The following is an 18,108-nucleotide window of genomic DNA, read 5'->3' on the forward strand; positions in this document are numbered from 1 at the left end:
TCATTACTTCATTTTATTCATTTTATTCATTTACTTACACAGTGGTTCTCACCTGGGGGTGATTTGGCCCCCCAGGGGATATCTGACAATGTCTGGACTGCCTGGGGCCAGTCCCTTTGCTACCACCGGTTTTTTTACTGGGGTGAGGGTGGGGTGCTAGTGGCATTCAGTGGGTGAAGGTGAGGGATGCTACCAAACCTCCTATAGTGCACAAGAGACAGCTCCCCACAACAAAGAATTACCTGGCCCTGATGCCCATAGTGTCGAAGCTGAAAGACCTTGAACTACATAGAAATAATAGTCATATCCATCTCCCACGGCTGCTATGAAGACTGAATAAGGTAACCTGTGAAAAGTGTTTACCATGGTACCTGATGTGTGTTGGGATACAATCAATGTTAATTCTATTAATAAATACCAGTGGCATATTGGTCATCATATTCAACCTGTTGGTATACCAACCACCCTCCCTCCTTCTTTGAATGTTCACCCCTATTCTGAAAATCACTATTTTGATAGCCACACCTGGAACGCAGTTTCACAGAGGCCTTTGGAGACGGAAAAGCAGTCATCCATGCTGGTTAGTGGACAAATGGATTTCCTATGCCCTTGGAAACTCTCAAGACTCACACACTCCCCATCCTGGGATGAAGATCGAACGCCAGCATGAATATTACTACCTCAGTGAAAACAGCTGTCACCATGTATCTGGATCTTCATATACATTATTTTAATGTAATATTCCCTATAACCCAGAAATGGTGTTATTATTGCCTAGATGGCTGAGGCCCAGAAAATATTAAGTAACTAGAAAGAGGCAGTAGCCAGATTTAATCCCACTTCCATTTGACCCATGTCATACACTCTGTCATTCCCTGAAGTTGGGTAGAGACACAGGGGAGAATTTACTGTGGTTTGGCCATAGGGCCAGCCCATGAGCTGAATGCCTGTTCCTTTTCTGAAGAATTTCTGTGCTTCTCTCCAGCTCCCTAGCATTAAGGAGGGCTATTAACCATCTAACTAAACATATCTGTTTCAAGCGTGAAAATGGTCTTAAAGAGTTAAAACCTCTAAGTATTTGTAATGTCTTGCAATTGGTATTAAAATTTCATTTGCTAGAACACTGATAGCTCTCCAATCCCCCTCCCCCAGCCCCAGCAACAGGATCTATGTTTTCACAATCCATAATTCAAACCCAATCCTGGAAGAAATGTTAAAATGATAAACATGTTACTCGTGATATGTGGCTGTTTAATGATGATGCTATTGAGCGAGGAAATTAGACGAGTGGCAGATGCGGTTTTGAAGGAGATACCTGCAGGAGGGAGAGACTTGCAAAGAGATTTTTCTTCCTGGGAAGAGCATGTGGCTTATTACCTCTGTTGCCGAAGTTTCTTAAAAACACATTGGCCTTTTTGCTTCCTCTCGGACTCATGTTTCAAAAGTGTGTTGACCCATTTGTTTTAAGATTTCTCTTGCCAAATGCAATCATAATGGATTATCCCTTGAATTTAAGCTTTTGTGATTGTTGTTGTTAACTTTTCATTGTGGTTATAATGAAAGTATCGGCAGGGCGGGGGAGGTAACATCTTATTTCTGAACATACTTTCTGAGTTTCTCATCTTCTAAAAAGGAATGTAAATGGGATATCTTAGTGTCAGAAAAAAGAGAAAGAAAGAAGGGGCTTAAATTTCTCCTTGTGTCAACAAAAATGAATTCATGGACCTATCACTAAGCAAAATCCCTACACCAACAACCTCCTCCTCAACATAGGCCTCCTATGTTTATCCTTTAGTATTTTATTTTTTTCCTTTTCTCCTGATCATATAGTCTTGCTACTTTTTAGCATGGATAACAGACCAACATCATTGCCGTCTCCTGGGAGCTTCTCAGACATGCGGAATCTATGCTTCACCCCAGAACCTCTGAATCCAGATCTGCGCCATTGCAGAGAGCGCCAGGCGGGCCATGTGCACATTGAAACTGGAAGAGCACTGATTAGAGAGTCCCTTGTTCAAGGATCTATTACCAGGCACAGCATCAGCCCTGGACTTCCTGCTGATGAACAAAGGCATGGGATGTTAGGCCCCGTTCAGTTAAGTCCTGAAGTTAGTGACTTACTACTAACTAACAACTGAGCATTTTCTATGCACCAGGTTCCATACAAGGTATTGGGGGCATCCTTCAAACATGGTCCCTGTCCCTGTGTGCTTTTCCGTGCACAGGAAACAGATGATAGAGCAGCACTTTTGAACAGAATATTCTGCAATGTTCTCTATCTATATATGGGAGCCAGTAGCCATATCTGGATATTGAGCATCTGAAATGTGGCTGGTACGACAGAGATGCTGCACTTTTAATTTTATGTCATTTTCATTAATTTAAATTTAAATAGCCACATGTGGCTAATGACCACCATACTGGATAGGGCTGCTATAAAAGGTACCAGTGTGGTAATAACAGCACAAATAGAACCTGTGAGAGCAGTAAGGGGAAGAAGGTTTCCCAGCCTAGGACAGTGAAAGGCTACTTGGAGACACTGGCCAATGCCAGGTGTCTGTGTGTCCTGGTTGACCCTAGGCAGGCACTCAACTTTGGGGCGACATCCCTTTAATAGGTTCCAAGTCCATTACATTCCCTTTTCCTGCCTGATCTTTCACTGCCACCTCCCCCCTCAATTCAAAGCTGGGATCACCCTTGCTTTACCATGTACAGGCTTCCTAATGTGTCTCTTTATCTTCTCCTATGTAACCAATCCCTTTTCATTCTTTCAGATCAAATTCAAAGCCTATCTTGCTATTCCTGGTCAACGTCACTTCCATTTGGCTCCCTTCTCTCATTGTGCCTTATTTGTCTCTACCAGGGTAGGAGGTAAGAGAGCCAAGAGGTGTGCAGTTGGTGATTGGAAGAGCAGGACCAGGAGTCTGGAGAGCTGGGTTTGAATCTCTGTCTAGGTTTGCAACCTTGAGCAAGTTTTCTAACCTCTCTATGCTTCAGCTTCCACATGGGCTCAAGGGAGGCAAAAAAATGCAAATGCTCACGAGGTGGTTGTGATCTCAATGACTGTCTACAATTAACTCTCTTTGTTCAGTGCCTAGCATGTTAAGAGCACTCAAATGTTTTTATTTGTATTATGTTTACTTCTATCAGTATATCCTTGATATTCCTGTATCAGTGATACCTAATGATAAAACCATGATAGGACAGCCCCTGCAAATCTTTTCATGATTCCTTCTTTTGCAATAAAAAGTCTGGTACAGAGTAGGTTTTTAATGAATGTTTACTGAATGCAAGAATAAATTAATAAGTGAATGCATATGTGGATGGGTGAATAGTTACATGGATAAATGCTTGATTGGCCATGGAGATGTACAATAAAAACAGCAATTTCTCTCAGGTCCAATAGCATTTGAAAGTGACCATCAAATGGACAGGTGGACCATGCCTAATTCTAAAGCCCTACACTAAATGCTCCACTTCACCCATTGCCTGATGAAGAAGAAAAAAACAGGAATCACAGGAATAAGTGCTTTTTCTTCTAGAAAATAAAAAAAAATGTCAGGGAGAAATGATAGAAAAATTTTAGGAACATAATCCCATCATCCACACAAAGCTTCTGACTTTAAAACATGTTCAAGTATTTCCTTCCAGGCTTTTTGTGGGGTGTATATATATATTTTTTGAAAAAGCTGTAATTATATTATAAAATGGTTCTGACACACTGCATTGAGCTGGATACTACTGGTAGCAATGAAAACTCTCATACGCTGCTAGGAGAAATAAAATTAGTAAAAGCACATGGAAAACTGGTGGTCTCTGCGAAAGCTGAATATGTGCCTATACAATGACCCAGCTATTCGACTTCTAGGTACGTGCCCTGCAGAAATGTGTTCACAGGATCACGGAAGTAAGCTATTCAAGAACAATCACAGAAGCACTCCACATAGTGAATAGAACTGGAAACAACCCAAGTGTTCATCAACAGTAGAATCAATGATTTTAGTATATTCATGAACACAGTGGAATGGGATGAGGAGGCTATGCAACTCAACACGACATGAATCCTACCAGCAAAATATTTAGTTGAAAGAGGCCAGGGGAAAAAAGAATATACAAGATATGACTCTATTTGTCATGTTTAAAAACAGGCAAAACTGATCATAGTGTTAGAAGCATATACCTTGGTGGGAAGTAATGACCGGTGGGGGCCCAAGGAGGGGACCTGGGCACTGAGAATTCATGCCTTTGTCCCTCCAGCTTCCCATTAGATGGGTGCACTCATTTTGCGAAAATTCATTGAGCTGTACACTTGTGATTTACACACAATTTCTGTGTGTTGTACTTCAATAAAACCTACCTTAAAAAATCTGCCATAATGTGCTTGTAAACTCCTTTTATAAACTCATGTAAAATATTCAATCTGGTTGATATACTATGATTGACCTAACTTCTTTCCTATTGTTCAAAAGACACCTTGTTCTTTCAGTTTTTTTCACCCTTTTCAGTAACTCTTGGATGGCTATCCTTATATGTGTTTGGAGATATGGAGGAAGACTTCTTTCCTTAGGATTAGCCCTAATGAGTGCAATTAAAGGGCTTCGGGGCTCTTGATACTATTCCAAATGGCACCTACCAGACTGCTTTTGTTGTCATTCTTGTTGCTGGCTTTTTTGTTTGCACAAAAGAAACTCACGCTGCCAGGGTTCTAAGCAATTTGGACTTTCAGAAGTATTGGATGAGCATGAACATTTGTTCCTACGCCCTCCAACGATGGTCTCTCTCAAGAGGAAAAAAAAATATTTTTTTCCAAGGAGCAATGTTCTAAGTGAGAATTCACGGCTCTCACTTTGAATTCTGTTTCCTCAGGGATGGCTTTTCCAGCATCAGGCAAGAAGGCGCCTCTTCTCTGGGACCCAATTTCCCAGCCCAAGGAGAAGCCCAGCGCTGCCTGCTAAGTGCAGAGGGTGCTGAGAAGTATAGATTCCCATGCAGAACACAGGCAATTTCATGCACAAAATGGATATTTTGCTCCGTTTGCTGAGCTGAAATCAAGGTGCACGCTGGAGGCCTGACAGCTCTTTAGCTGTAGCAGCACAAACGTGCTGTTACAAGACTTGAAAACTGTTTTTGAAAGATTTGCTTAGTTTTCCAAAAAGAATTGTCAGTTCCCAGCTAGCGCGAGGCCAGCTGCCGAAGTAGGGAAGGAACCAAAGAGATAAATAAGCTTACGAATCCAAATATATTCTTAATGTTAATGCCAGAAGGCTTCGGGGAGCGTGGAGCCAGACTTATTACTGATGCTGAGACACCCCGAGAGTCACGCGCAATTTGACAGGTCGAGGCTTAAAACCAGAAATAGCAGGAATTGATTCAAGACACTCACTCCCACATCCAGCTCACCCTGAGAAGAGCTTGGGAGCCTAATGATCGGGACGGGGGGACGGAGACAAACGTTCCCGTCACTGTCCCTCAGAGGGAGGGAGGGAAAGTGGAACAAAAAACCTTTGGGATACTCCAGGCAACCGGTTTTTATTTTTGGCTTTACTGAGGAGACAGAGATTATTTGCTGAGCGCTCCTTCAGTTTTGTGAGAGGTGACAGAGGGGATAATTCAGTCCTGTAAATGTCACTCTGACCAGGGTGGCCTTGCTAAGTAATGTGGTTAAGGTCTGCCTTGAATCACACAGCCACCACTGCGACGCCTGGCTGGGACACCAATAGCAAAAGACGGAGTCAGTGAATCGCACAAATATTTTTTTGTTATAAACCCGTTTTTACTGTGAATAAGATAGATGGAGTCAAAAGACCTGGTTCTAAGAAACAGACTCATAGATACAGAGATCATGTTGGCAGTGGCCAGATGGGAGGAGTGTTGGGCGGGATGAGTGGAAAAGGCAAAGGGATTAAGAAGCCCGAATCAGTCGGCACAGAGTAGTCACGGGGACGGAAAGCACAGCCTAAAGAATATAGGCAATCATATTGGAATGACTGTGTATGATGTCAGATAGGGAGGCGCTTTATTGGGATAATCACTTAGTAAGTTATATAATGTCTAATCACTGAGTTCCACACCTGAAACTGATATAATATTGCATCACCTGAAAGCATAATATTGTATGTCAACCGTAATTAGAAAATAAAAAATTATTTTAAGTAAAAAAATAATATATATGTTATAAGGTATAAAATTACATAAAATAAAAAGTATTTTTCAGGAGAAATAAAAAAATAACTGGTTCTACAGGTAGAGCAAATGAGCTGGCCCTTGCCTTGGTGGTCTGGCTAGATAAAGGCAGGGGTCGGAGGGTGGCCTGTGTGGGTGGGATGGGGGAGGGGAAGGACTTGAGGGGCTCAGAGGGGGCAGTGCAGGGGTCCCACCTCTGGGGGCAATCTTCGGTGTCCAGAGACACTCTCTGCCCCCTCCCCAGGTATGGAAAGCATATACCTATCAAAATCATTCGACTGTTATTCCCGTAAGTCAAATTAAAAGTCCGTGTTTCAATTCATTTAAATCAACTCACAAAAAGCAATTGTACAAGAATACACATATGAATATAATACGCATACTTCTTGCGTCTGTAGTAACTAAAGGCAGGAGGAAACAAGTTACATGTCCATCAACAAGGGGGTGAAAAAAATAAGCAACGGCACCTCCGCAGGACAGGGCTGCCGTGGCTCTGGAAGAGAATGAGACGGAACCACACACGGGGACCTGCGAGCACATCTGTGGCACGTTACTGCATGAGACCGGCGGTACAGAGACTCGTGCATTCACCACACATCTCTCCTGCAGAGACAGGCAGGAGCTTTCACTTTTATTGTGCACCCTTCTATGATCTTTTCATTGGTTTTTAAATCTAGTGAAAAATATATTTTTCTAGTGAAAAATAGTGAACTGTATTTGTAAAAGATTACATACACATATATATGTAAAAGATATATATATCTTTTTCTTTCACTAGGAGAAAAAATATATATAGTGAAAGTAAATTACTGGATCGTTGTTAAGACATGTTTTGTTTTGGTTTTGGTTTAGGTCGGTTTATTTTTCCAGCACGAAAGTAGCTCTTTTGGTGAAAAATTTAAAGTGGGCAAGCTATGGCCCTAACTTTGGAGGATGATTCCTCTTTAGAAGGAGGGTTTTTGTTTGGTTTTCTGTGGTTCTTCCAATGTATGGACCTCGTTCCAGGCCCAGTTTTCCTTTCCCACATTCTCTCAGGTGTTCTGGGCAGCTTTGCCTGGAAGGCAGCTGTGATCAGGCCCGGAGGTGTCTTGCCCGAGATCACTTTGCTGGAAGCAGCAAAACAAATCCTCCAGTGAATACTGTCTGACCCTAAATCCCCAAATCTGCGACTGCCCAGAGCTACTCCTAGTCATTTAGATCTCTAAAGGGGAGGTCATAGAACCTTAGTCTTTGATTTGTCGGACAAATTTGTAGCCAGTCATTCTGTTGTAAGAGTGCAAGCTCAAAAGCCGTGATCTCTGATTTCAAATTGCTCCCTAGCTGTTCAGCTTTGGAAAAGTTGCTTAATATCTCTGGGCTTTAGTTTTCTCAACTATAAAATAGGGATAATGATTATGCTTACTGTTCAACTTTGGAAAAGTTGCTTAATGTGCCTGTACTTCAGTTTTCTCATCTATAAATTGGGATAATTGTTGTGCTTACCCCTCGGGATTATTGTGAAATTAAATGAACTAGTATTTGTTGAGCAGTGGAGATACAGTAAGAACCTAATAAATGCTAGCTGTAATTATTCATATTAAACTCATTTTGTAACCTTTGGCATATCCAATGCTCGGTTTCCTCGTTTATAAAATGAGGGCAGTAACACCAGTTTCTCAGGGGGGTTATGATGATTAAATGAGATAATATATTTAAAGCGCCTGACATCAGGCAGAAACCAGCTCACTGGATGGCCCTCATCGATGGCATAGTAATGTAATGGTGTTTCTGTGGACTGCTTGTTGGCATATGTGAGGAGAAGATGCTCATGTTGGTCGAGGGTGACCTGTAGAATTATTTATGCAAATTATTTATGCGTTGGATATGCAGAGCAGCAAAGAAAGAGGCCCGGCATTCCAGAGCCAACTATGCCTGTGCCTGAGGCAAGAAGGGAGAGACGCAGTAGGGCATTCCGAGGGAGCGTTCTACAAGCCCCTGGGAACCACGAGGGCGGATTGATGGAGAAAAGCAGCCAGCATTTCACAGCCTGAGGGAAAGCCTCCCAGATCTGGTGGGAGAAACTTTGCTAAACCAATGTATACATACTCACTTGGAAACTCCAGGCCTGCTATTTACAGGGAACAATGGACATGCTCCTTTGCCACTAGAGCAGCCTTGCTGGGTAAGAAATGCATTAGGGAGAATCAAAAGTCCTTTAACCATAGCTGTGTACAAATTAGAGCTTCCAGCATGGAATTGTCTATGTGTTTTAAGTCTTAGGGAAGGAAATAATACAATTATGTGCCAAAGGGTAAAAATTCACCTGATTCCCAAGCGAAAACAAAATCTTGGGCATTGCTTCCCATTTCAACCATATTTGCATTGACTGAAGTCAGTGATAACTGTGATATTTTGATATTTCCAGAATTCTTGATTTCATTGTTCTCTGATGTTTAGCTTTTCTTCCCCCTACATCCTTCTGGTGTTTTTTGACCTAGCATATAAAACCATATTTAGGGATAACACACTTACCCATGATGAACTGTATTTCTCTTTTTTCTCTTTCCCAAAGGAGAGTTTTTATTACTTTTATGTACAGAAACCACAGTGCACACTCAGCCCAGCTTGGTGGCCAGTTCCTTAGCTTGACCTTTTCTAGCTTGGTGACATGAGCTGCCAACTTGGGACCCAGGACGTTGCCTCCCCTGTGGCGGCAGATCTCACCGTATGTGCTGTTGTAATTGGTCAGGATGGCTTCCACAAGCTGAGCCAGAGCTCCTTTGTCTTCCGAGTTAACCCGTGTGAAGGCGACGGTGGTGCAGGGCTTCCTATGGCCCAGACGCCCCAGCCTGGCCTTCCCCTTGATGAGGCAGTAGGGGACCCCCATCTTCCAGCACAGGGCAGGCAGGAAGACCACCAGCTCAATGGGGTCCACGTCATGTGCCATCACTACCAGCTGGGCCTTCTTGTCCTCCACCAGGGTGGTGACCCTGCTCGAAGGACAGGTGGGCTCTTGGTGGGGTCACCCCCTACGCAGGGAGCTTTTCTCCTCAGCCCGGGGCCAGCAATCTCTGTTTCTTTTCTTGCTTTGTCTCTGGTCGGTACTTGTGGGCCAGCTTGAGCACAAAGGGCTATTCTCTATAAGCGTCTGAGAGTGCCTCCTGCCATTAACCAGTTCAACCAGGCCTAGGACCACCAAACAGCTGTGCAGCCGAACTGTATGTTTCTTACTGAAAAAAAAAAAAAAACCGATACAGCATCATAGTTAAGAGTGTGGAGCTAGAGTTGCACTGAGTGGCTTTGATTCCTGGCGTTGTCATGTACTAGCTGTGCGACCCCGGAAAGGTTACCTACCCCGTCTGTGCTTTTGTTCCCCCGTCTGTAAAATGGAGATAGTAATAGCACTTCCCACCTGGGTTTGTTGTGATGATCAAACAGGTTAAAGTCTGAAAAGTGCTCAGCAAAGCACTCACCTGATACATTGTAAGTGCTCAATGTATGATAACTATTCTTTATCATTTCAATTTTATCATTATTATATGGCTTTAACAATCTTCTTGTAAGTGGGGAGGTACCTTCCCTACAATATCAGCTTTGCAATGAACTCGGCTATTCCTTCGCTGTCTGGGTTTCAGTTTTCGTGAGATTTTGTTGCTCTTCTAGTTTCTCCATCTGTAGAATGGAGATAATAATACCTTGCAAGAGTGTCAAGAGGATTAAATGAGGTAATGTCTGTGGAATGCCTGGCCCGGGGTAAGCACTTAGCAAATGATAGTGTCATTATTTCCTTCTTTCTAAATTACTCAGCATTTTACTCCTAGGTAAGAACATCCAATTTAGGAGTGCTTTTATTTTCGTTTTTTTATATACTTTTATAACTAGTGAATTAAAAAACTTGATTACTTCAATACTACAAGGAACCTATTGGGTAATCAAGATAAACACTAAAGCAAATGTATATTTATGTATATTTTGGTGCTGTGATTAGTAATGCTTGCCTACAAAAAGTTGCAGTTTTTATCATTTTTAAAATCTTATTTACTTCATTTTACTTATAAGCTCATGTTTGTCTCCAGGAGAGCTACTTGAACATAAGACATACACACACACAAGCAAACTTAACTGTGCTCTGTATACATTAGGTGTTCAATAAAAAATGTGTGGAATAAATGAAATAACCTGTGAAATTCTCTTTTGTTATGTCAAACTCTCTCCCCATTTTTGGCCCTCACAGGTCTCTGTTATTGAGGAGTCATATAGTTCCTGCTTGTGTCTAGGACAGGGGTGCAGGTATAGCAGACAAGCGTGTTTTCACTTCGGCAAGGCCTTGGGGCTGGCTGTCCAGAACTGGAGGATCGGGTCGTAGTGCTGCTGTGTGACGTTGGGCCAGTTGCTTTCCCTCTCTGAAATTGATGTTTTGAGGGGCTAGATTAGATCACTTTTTTGCACCTCCTCCTTTATTCTGCTGATGGATCCAGGGGTAGCCTTCCTTTCGGATGTGGGACAGGGAGGGTAGAACAGATCTCTGTGTGAAATCGGCATTTGCAATTACCAACTCTGCAAACAAGGACAAGCTCCCTGACTTCTTTAAACCGCAGTCATCCTCATCTGTAGAACAGGAATAGGCAGACTGTCTTCAAAGAATTGTTGCAAGGAAGAAATGAGATATCGAACCTCAGGAACTTAGTGCGGGGCCTTGCGTGAATAGAACATTCTCTGAATGGCGCCTGTCAATATGTGTGTCTCTGCTACTTTCTTTGCCAGACCCCTCTGCACTGAAGGTAACAGTCACAGTTCTTTTCTCCAATCCTTCCCTGGGCTAACTAAGAGCAACCTCTAGAAGGGACAATGCTGATGAAGCCAATAATGTGAGTTTGGTGTTTTTGGAACCGCACACTGGCCCTTCTCCACGTGCTCCAGAGATACGGCATTTGATACCTGCCCAGGGATCGGTTCCTTCCTCTCTCAAAGCTGGTTTTATTGATCTCCTCATTCTCATGGGGGCAGGGGAGGAAGGAGAAATGGGGAAATGTTAGCAAAGGAGGAGGTTGGGGCCACTCGATTTTTTGTCTTCGTCCACAGAAGTGATGGCTGTAGACAGGATGGGAACGAATCCAGAATTCCCTTGACCTCCTGGTGTTTTGTTCCCTTCTTTTCCAATAGTTACCAGCAGGTAGCCATTTTTAGTCTCCATTTATCTTACTTGACCAGGGGTCAGGTCTGTTTGCAGGGCAAAGATTAGAGAAGTGGCAGATAAGTGGCTGATACCGCTGGTAATAAATGAGAATGAGCTTTAGGCCTGGTGTAATTAAAAATGTATAAACTCACATTTTATTCCCCCTTAAAAGTTTACAGTCATTCTTCGAAATCCTTCTTGAATGTACGTTTGAGTCATCTTTCCTGATAAGAAAAGGGAAGGAAGTTGATGATCCGATAGAAGACACCCGGTCTGTGAAAAATCCAACCTGTATCGGGGAGGGCAGGGCTGAAGCTTTTCCTTGGAGTCTGCGGGGCCAAAGGGAGAGGAAGATGTCACCAGTCAATTTTGTATCTACCTTTCAGTTTTCAAGCTTCGTGAGTCAGGGTCCTACTCACTCCAATGTCGCACCACAAGCCTAGGTCAGCTTCAAGCAGGGGCTTTGCAGAGCCTGGGCCAGGCTGCCATCAGCAGAGTAGACCCAGCATTTGCTCCAGTACCAGAGAAAGTTCGGCTCAGCTGGGGACTTTCAGTCCATTTGCCTGCAAATGCCACCACTGTGTGCTCTTTGGGATCTGGATTCTGTCACACCGTGTGTGACCACAGTTTCCTCAGTCCAAAGTGCTGGTAGAACCGCAGCCATGGGAAACCTTTTATGTTAGGGGCAGGGCTGGAGTGGTAGAAAGCAGCAGAATCAACCAGGCTCCAGGCTATGCCTCAGCTACTCCGACTACATAGTCCTACTCAGTCTTGGCAACTGTGCTGCGAATGGGAGTATCTCCTCCATTTTACGGACGAGGAAACTGAGGCTCCTGGAATAATTGGCTCCGGATCTTGCTCATAAGGGAAGGGGCCTTGCCCTGGCATCCGCTTAGCCTCCGACCGCTCAGTCCTTGCAGCAGCCACACGGGGGCGAACGGCCTAGGCCTGCTGCTGGTTTCCTGTCGGAGCAATTTGAACGAGGCCCCAAGGGTTAACTCCTCCTCGCTCGCCGAGTTCCTAGAGTTGACGACAGTCCCGGGCAGTGGCTTTGGCCCCACAAGGAAATCCCATGCCTCCTCTTTCCAAAAACAGTTATGGTGGAAAAGTGATCAAGTCACTTCTTTCTGCTGGTAAAAGTGCCCGGCACTGAAGTGGTTACCAACCATTTTGCTCAACCAGACTATTTACAAGTAGTAACAGGGTATCTGCTTCCTGTCATCTCCATCATATATCTTAAGGCAGAGAGATTGGAAGCCCATTACGGTCTGATATCTAATCAATACACACCGTATTCCTACAGCAGGAAGTAAAAGAATAGGCCCTTGGGAACCAGAGTTCAAATTACTCTACTGTCGATTCCAGATAGCGGCTAATGATAGGCTGCGCTGGGGGTGGGGGCTGGGTGGGGGAAGGGGAAGAAGTGACCATAGTTTAATGGGATAGTTAATTCACAGACCAGATATGTATTCACATTTGTCTCATTTTAAAACTACATGCAGTCCCTCAGAAGAGGGAAAGACAGGCATGTCCATGCCACGCGCTCCCCTCTGCCTTTAAAAGCATTTGTTTTGCTTTGTGCAGTGATGAAATGCATTTTAGACATACACTGGCATTACACATAAGTTTTAAATGTTTGGGTGTCAATTATACCTGGATGTATTTTCATATAGTACTAAAGAAGGCTAAAGGAAATTAAACATATTCATTTGTTTTTCCAATAAATATATACTGAATGTGTGTGTGCATATACGTGCACACACATATACTGTGCTAGTTACCTGGGTATAGCTTCCAGCAAAGTTCTGTGCAGCACTGACCTCATAGAACTTACACATTTGTGGGGAAGACGTGATTTCTCGATTGATGTCTATGTGGCGTTAGTATGACCAAAGAGGGTGTAGAGAGAGTTTTCAGTCGGTAGAGAAGGAATAATGTTGCAGTCACTAAGGTCTGTCTGTCTCCTGCCTCTCCCCACTTCTTGCTTTGTATTCTTTGAGCTTCAAATACTCCATTTGTGAAACAGAAATAACATTCACCCCTTGGGTCATTGTAAGGATAAAATCAAGTAAGAAACATGAATGTTTCCATCTCAGCACAAAACCTATAGTCATTCCTCAAAATAACCCAGTGACTGTTCATTTCCATGCAGCCGGGGAGCATCCCCACCCTGTGCTGGCCTTTGTGAGATCCTGGGAAGGAATGTGGTTGTGATGCTTGCCGTATCTCACTCAGAGCCCCTGACTCTCCCTTCCCTCTGTGAGGCTGGGGCTCCGCATCCCTGCAGCGGGGTCCACATTGGGCTCTGCCTATAGGGGGCACAAGTGGCAGACTGCAAGGCGATGGAGGGAGAAGGGATTTGCTATCTTCTCCTGGCTTGCTGTTCCTCTCAGCCCCTCTTCACCTTGGCAATAGTACCTCATCCTCCAGCAGCCATCAACTCCAGTCTCCAGCCTTGGGAGAACTCCCAGAGGCAACCTTATTGTGTTCTGTCAGAGGTAGGAATGCCAACGGGCAATACTGCTTCCCCAGATTTCTGAGTCTCAGCTCCGAGGGGTCCTCCCCCATCCACAAGCTGGGAACCAACTGCTCCTCACAAGCCTGTGCTCCACCAGGCTCCTCCCCTGAGCTCCTGGATTCTGAAATCCCTAATAACTACCCTTTGTTCCCCGGCCCTAGGTGTGGTAGCCTCATACGGTTATTATTGCTATGACCTCAGTATTCCTGCTTTTGCCTTTTAAGTCTTCCCATGCCTGTGTAATCAAGTTCTTGTATTGAATTCTTTAGCTAAAACACCCAGTGTGGTTTGTGTTTTCCTGACTAGACCCTGGCTGATACAAGGGTCAAAGGTGGTCACTGCTCTTCAAAGGAACTTCGCAGTTTTTATTTTGCTTCTTCCCAGAGGACTCAAACACAAAAGCAATACCAACAACTCTCTCTCTCTCTCACACACACACACATGGACAGCGTGTATATTTCAGGCCCTCAACTCTCCGTTCATAGGCTCTCAAACTCAGGTTCATATAAGACCCAGATTAGAAACTTCATCCTTCCTGCTGTCTTCCCAGCCCTTCCAACAAACCCAAACTCCTCTTTGGAGTAATTGACAAAAATAACATTTCTATGCTAAATGGCTGTCTCTGGGTCAGGGAACATTCTATTAGAAATTCTGAGTCTTATCTCTGCTGGCCAAAAACACCTTGTTGTATCAACATGTTGTAACTTATGAAGAGTATGTATGGTTGTAAAAATACCTCCTGTATGTGAAATTTTACATTGTCTTTAAAATGGAACAAAACATTTTAATGCATAGGACAGAATCTGGTATATAGTGGCAGAAGTAACGCCTGCTTGAGTGTGATTGGTAGGGTAATACTATGGGTGTCAAAATTTATAGTCTTAATTTGAACATTTCACCTAAAATGTCATATGGTGTGCTTCAGTGTGATATTGTTATGTTACAGAATTACATGCTTATGATTTTGTAAAAAATAGACTTGTGACAAAAAGAAGGTGTTATTTGTGCTAGGCCCTATATTAAACTCTATTCAATCCTATTAAAACCTCAAGGAGGTGGGCATTCAATGTCTTTTCTTTAATTCTTTTATTTAGCCAAGATAGCAGAAGTGTACTGTCCATGCTTTCTCCACCATGAAATTCAGGACTCATGGTGTGCCCTGGATGGAATAATCTCCCATTTAAGCACTGGTGGGTTTACTTCCCTGTATCCATCTTTTCCCCAGTAGTCACACTCAATGCCTAGCCTGCTAGGCCATGTGCAGTGCCGGGATCTTCCTCCTTGCCTCGCTCTGCGTTGTACATTTCCTTTACGATGATGCCTTTCCTCCCCTGTGCCTATCCATGCTCTCCCGCCCGTTAAGAACCAAAGAGCAGCCTTCAGCTGGAATCTAGCAGGCTTTTGGCTTTGAGGTCAATCACACACCGTCTTGTTTTGGTCTGAAACGGTCCCAGGTCTCTGTTTGTGTCCTCATGGTTCTCTAGGAGCCCAGTTCCATCCAGGCAAATGTCTCTGCCTAGAATTCTCTTTTGTGCTCAAAAAGCTGAGCACAATATTTCTATCTGTTGGATGTTTCTTTGATAAATATTCTTTTAGAAGTCAGAACTGGAAAAAATAAAATTGAAAAAAGTTTCCTCTAGATGAAATAACTTCTGGTTTATCTCTGAGAGCTCCAAATACCACTATTTCCCTCTTTGTTTTGGCTGCCAGTAAGCTCACAGCTAAGTTTTGTTCAATATCCAAAGCTTCCCTTAGTCTAGTTTTCTGCTAAAATTACATTGCTTCCTTTTCATGCTCCCTAGTCATTCTCCATTCAACCCATATCCTCATCACCCATTTCATTTCCTGTATCTTAGACTTCTACCTGCATCTTGATAGTCTTATTATTTTATTTAATCTATGTTTATTATATTTGGAAATAAATATAAGGAGAAACTGCTAAGCCCAGGGTAGGGTACATAAAAAGATAATCCGAGTGTGCATGTTAATTCATGTACATATAATTCTTTTGTAGATGAGACTTCTCTACTTCACAATTATTTTTTAGCATTTAATTATTTCATTTTTAATTTAAGTTACTGATATAACATTGGTTAATAAAATTATATACGTTTCGGGGGTACAATTCTATAACACATCATCTGTATATTGTATTATGTGTTCATCACCCCAAGTCAATTCTCCTTCCACCACCCTTTATCCCTCCTTTATCCTCTTCCATGTCCCCCCACCCCCATTTCACTTTGGTAATCATCATGCTGTTTTCTATTTATGAGGTAAAGTTTACCTCATAGACAACAGAAAAGAAATTTCTAAATTCCCATTATAAAATATTAGGAAAAAAAATCTTAAAGTACAAAGGATGAAACACATCTTACATAGTCTTAGCATCTAAAGACAACCACAATTAGGACCCATAATATCTTTTCATACAATGTTTTTGTACAACTGGCATAATAACAATAATATGCACATGCACATATATGTCTTGTTTTTCACTATTAAATTATACATTCCTATATGTTTGCAAAATCTTCACAATTTCTGATTAAAAATATTAGTTGTCAGAAAGACATTGACATAAAGAATAACTCCAGAGTAACTCCTTTTCATTTCTAACTAATGTGAAACCACAAAATTTAGCCTCTCACCTTAGACAACTGACTCCAGGCAGAACAAGAAGGAAAACAGAAAGAACAGAAGAGAATTAAATATAAAACAAATAAAAGGATGATAGATTAAAACTCAACCATATCAATAATTACATTAAATGTAAAGTGTCTAAACACTTCAGTGAAAAGTCAGAGATTGTCATATATGAAAAAGCAAGACCTAATGTGTTCGGCAGGTTCTCCATGGAAACACATACATCTCCAGGATGTATGTGTAGAGAGATCAACTTTAAGGAACTGGCTCATGTGACTGTGAGGGCTGGCGAGTCCAAAATCTGTAGGGCAGGCGTACAGGCTAGAGCCACAGGGAAGAAACGATGTTCCAACTCTGAATCTGAAAGAAATCTAGGGGCAGAATTACTGTTTTCTTAGGGGACCTTCGTCTTTTAAGGCCTTCAACTGATTGGATGTGGTTCATCCACATTAGGTAGGGTAATTTGCTTTGCTCAAAGTCTATTAATTAAAGTGTTCGTCTCATCTAAAAATTACCTTCACAACTACATCTAGACTGCTGTTTGACCAAACAGCTTGTACCATAGCCTAGCCAAGCTGACATAAAATTAACTTTCACACTCAATTATACGCTTCTATAAAAATCCAACTCCAAACATAAAAACACACACAGGTTAAAAAGATGGCAAAAGGTATGCCAAGCAAACATGAATCATAAGAATGCTGGGGAGTCTAAATTAATACCATAAAAAGTAGACTTCAGGACAGGGAATATTACCAAGGATAAAGAAGGATATTTCATATGGTCAACAGGTCCATTCATCAAGAGGACATAATGATCCTAAATGCATATATACCTAAAAGAGAGCTTCAAATTACATGAAGCAAAATTGAAATGAGGAATTGACAAATCCAGAATTATATATGGAGACATCAAGTCTCCTGTCTCGGTAAATGACAGAGTAAGTTGACAGAAAATCAGTAAGACTGTAGAAGACTCAAACAACACTATCAACCAGTTTGATCTCCTTGACATTTATAGAACACTCCATCCATTAACAGTATAATACACATTCTTTTTCAGTGCCCATGAAATATTCACCAAGACAAATTATCTTCTGGGCCATAAAACAGAATTCAATTAATTTAACACAGTTGTAATCATGTATAATATGTTCTTTGACTACAATGGAATTAAACTAGCAATAACAGAAGAATACATGGAAAACCCTCAGACATTAGAAAATTAAACTAAAAACTATTAAATAATTCATTGACCAAAGAAGAAATCATAAGAGAAATTAGATAATATTTTGAAATGAATATATAAGATATCAGAATCTGTGAGATATAGTCGCAGCAGTACATAGAGAAAAAAGCATACTATTATAAGCTTATATTAGAAAATAGAAAGATCTCAAATCAGTGATCTTAGCTGATCTGCTTTAATAAATTAGAAGAAAGGCAAATTTTTTAAAAAGGAAGCTGAAGCAAAAAATAATAATAAAGATAAGAGCATTCATCAATGCAAACAGAACAACAAAGAAAATCAATGAAACAAGAAGCAGGTCCTTAGAAAAGATCTATACAATTGGAAACCTTTAGCCAGACTGCACGCTCACACATGT

General features: G+C 42.0%; 1 pseudogene; it reads right to left on the minus strand.

Moving 5' to 3' along the window:
* Nucleotides 1-8,728: 8,728 nt before the first annotated feature.
* Nucleotides 8,729-9,644, minus strand: LOC114488395 (annotated as a pseudogene).
* Between the last annotated feature and the right edge of the window lie 8,464 nt (nucleotides 9,645-18,108).

Source organism: Phyllostomus discolor, chromosome 12, assembly GCF_004126475.2.
Source record: "Phyllostomus discolor isolate MPI-MPIP mPhyDis1 chromosome 12, mPhyDis1.pri.v3, whole genome shotgun sequence".
Classification (NCBI taxonomy): Eukaryota; Metazoa; Chordata; class Mammalia; order Chiroptera; family Phyllostomidae; genus Phyllostomus; species Phyllostomus discolor.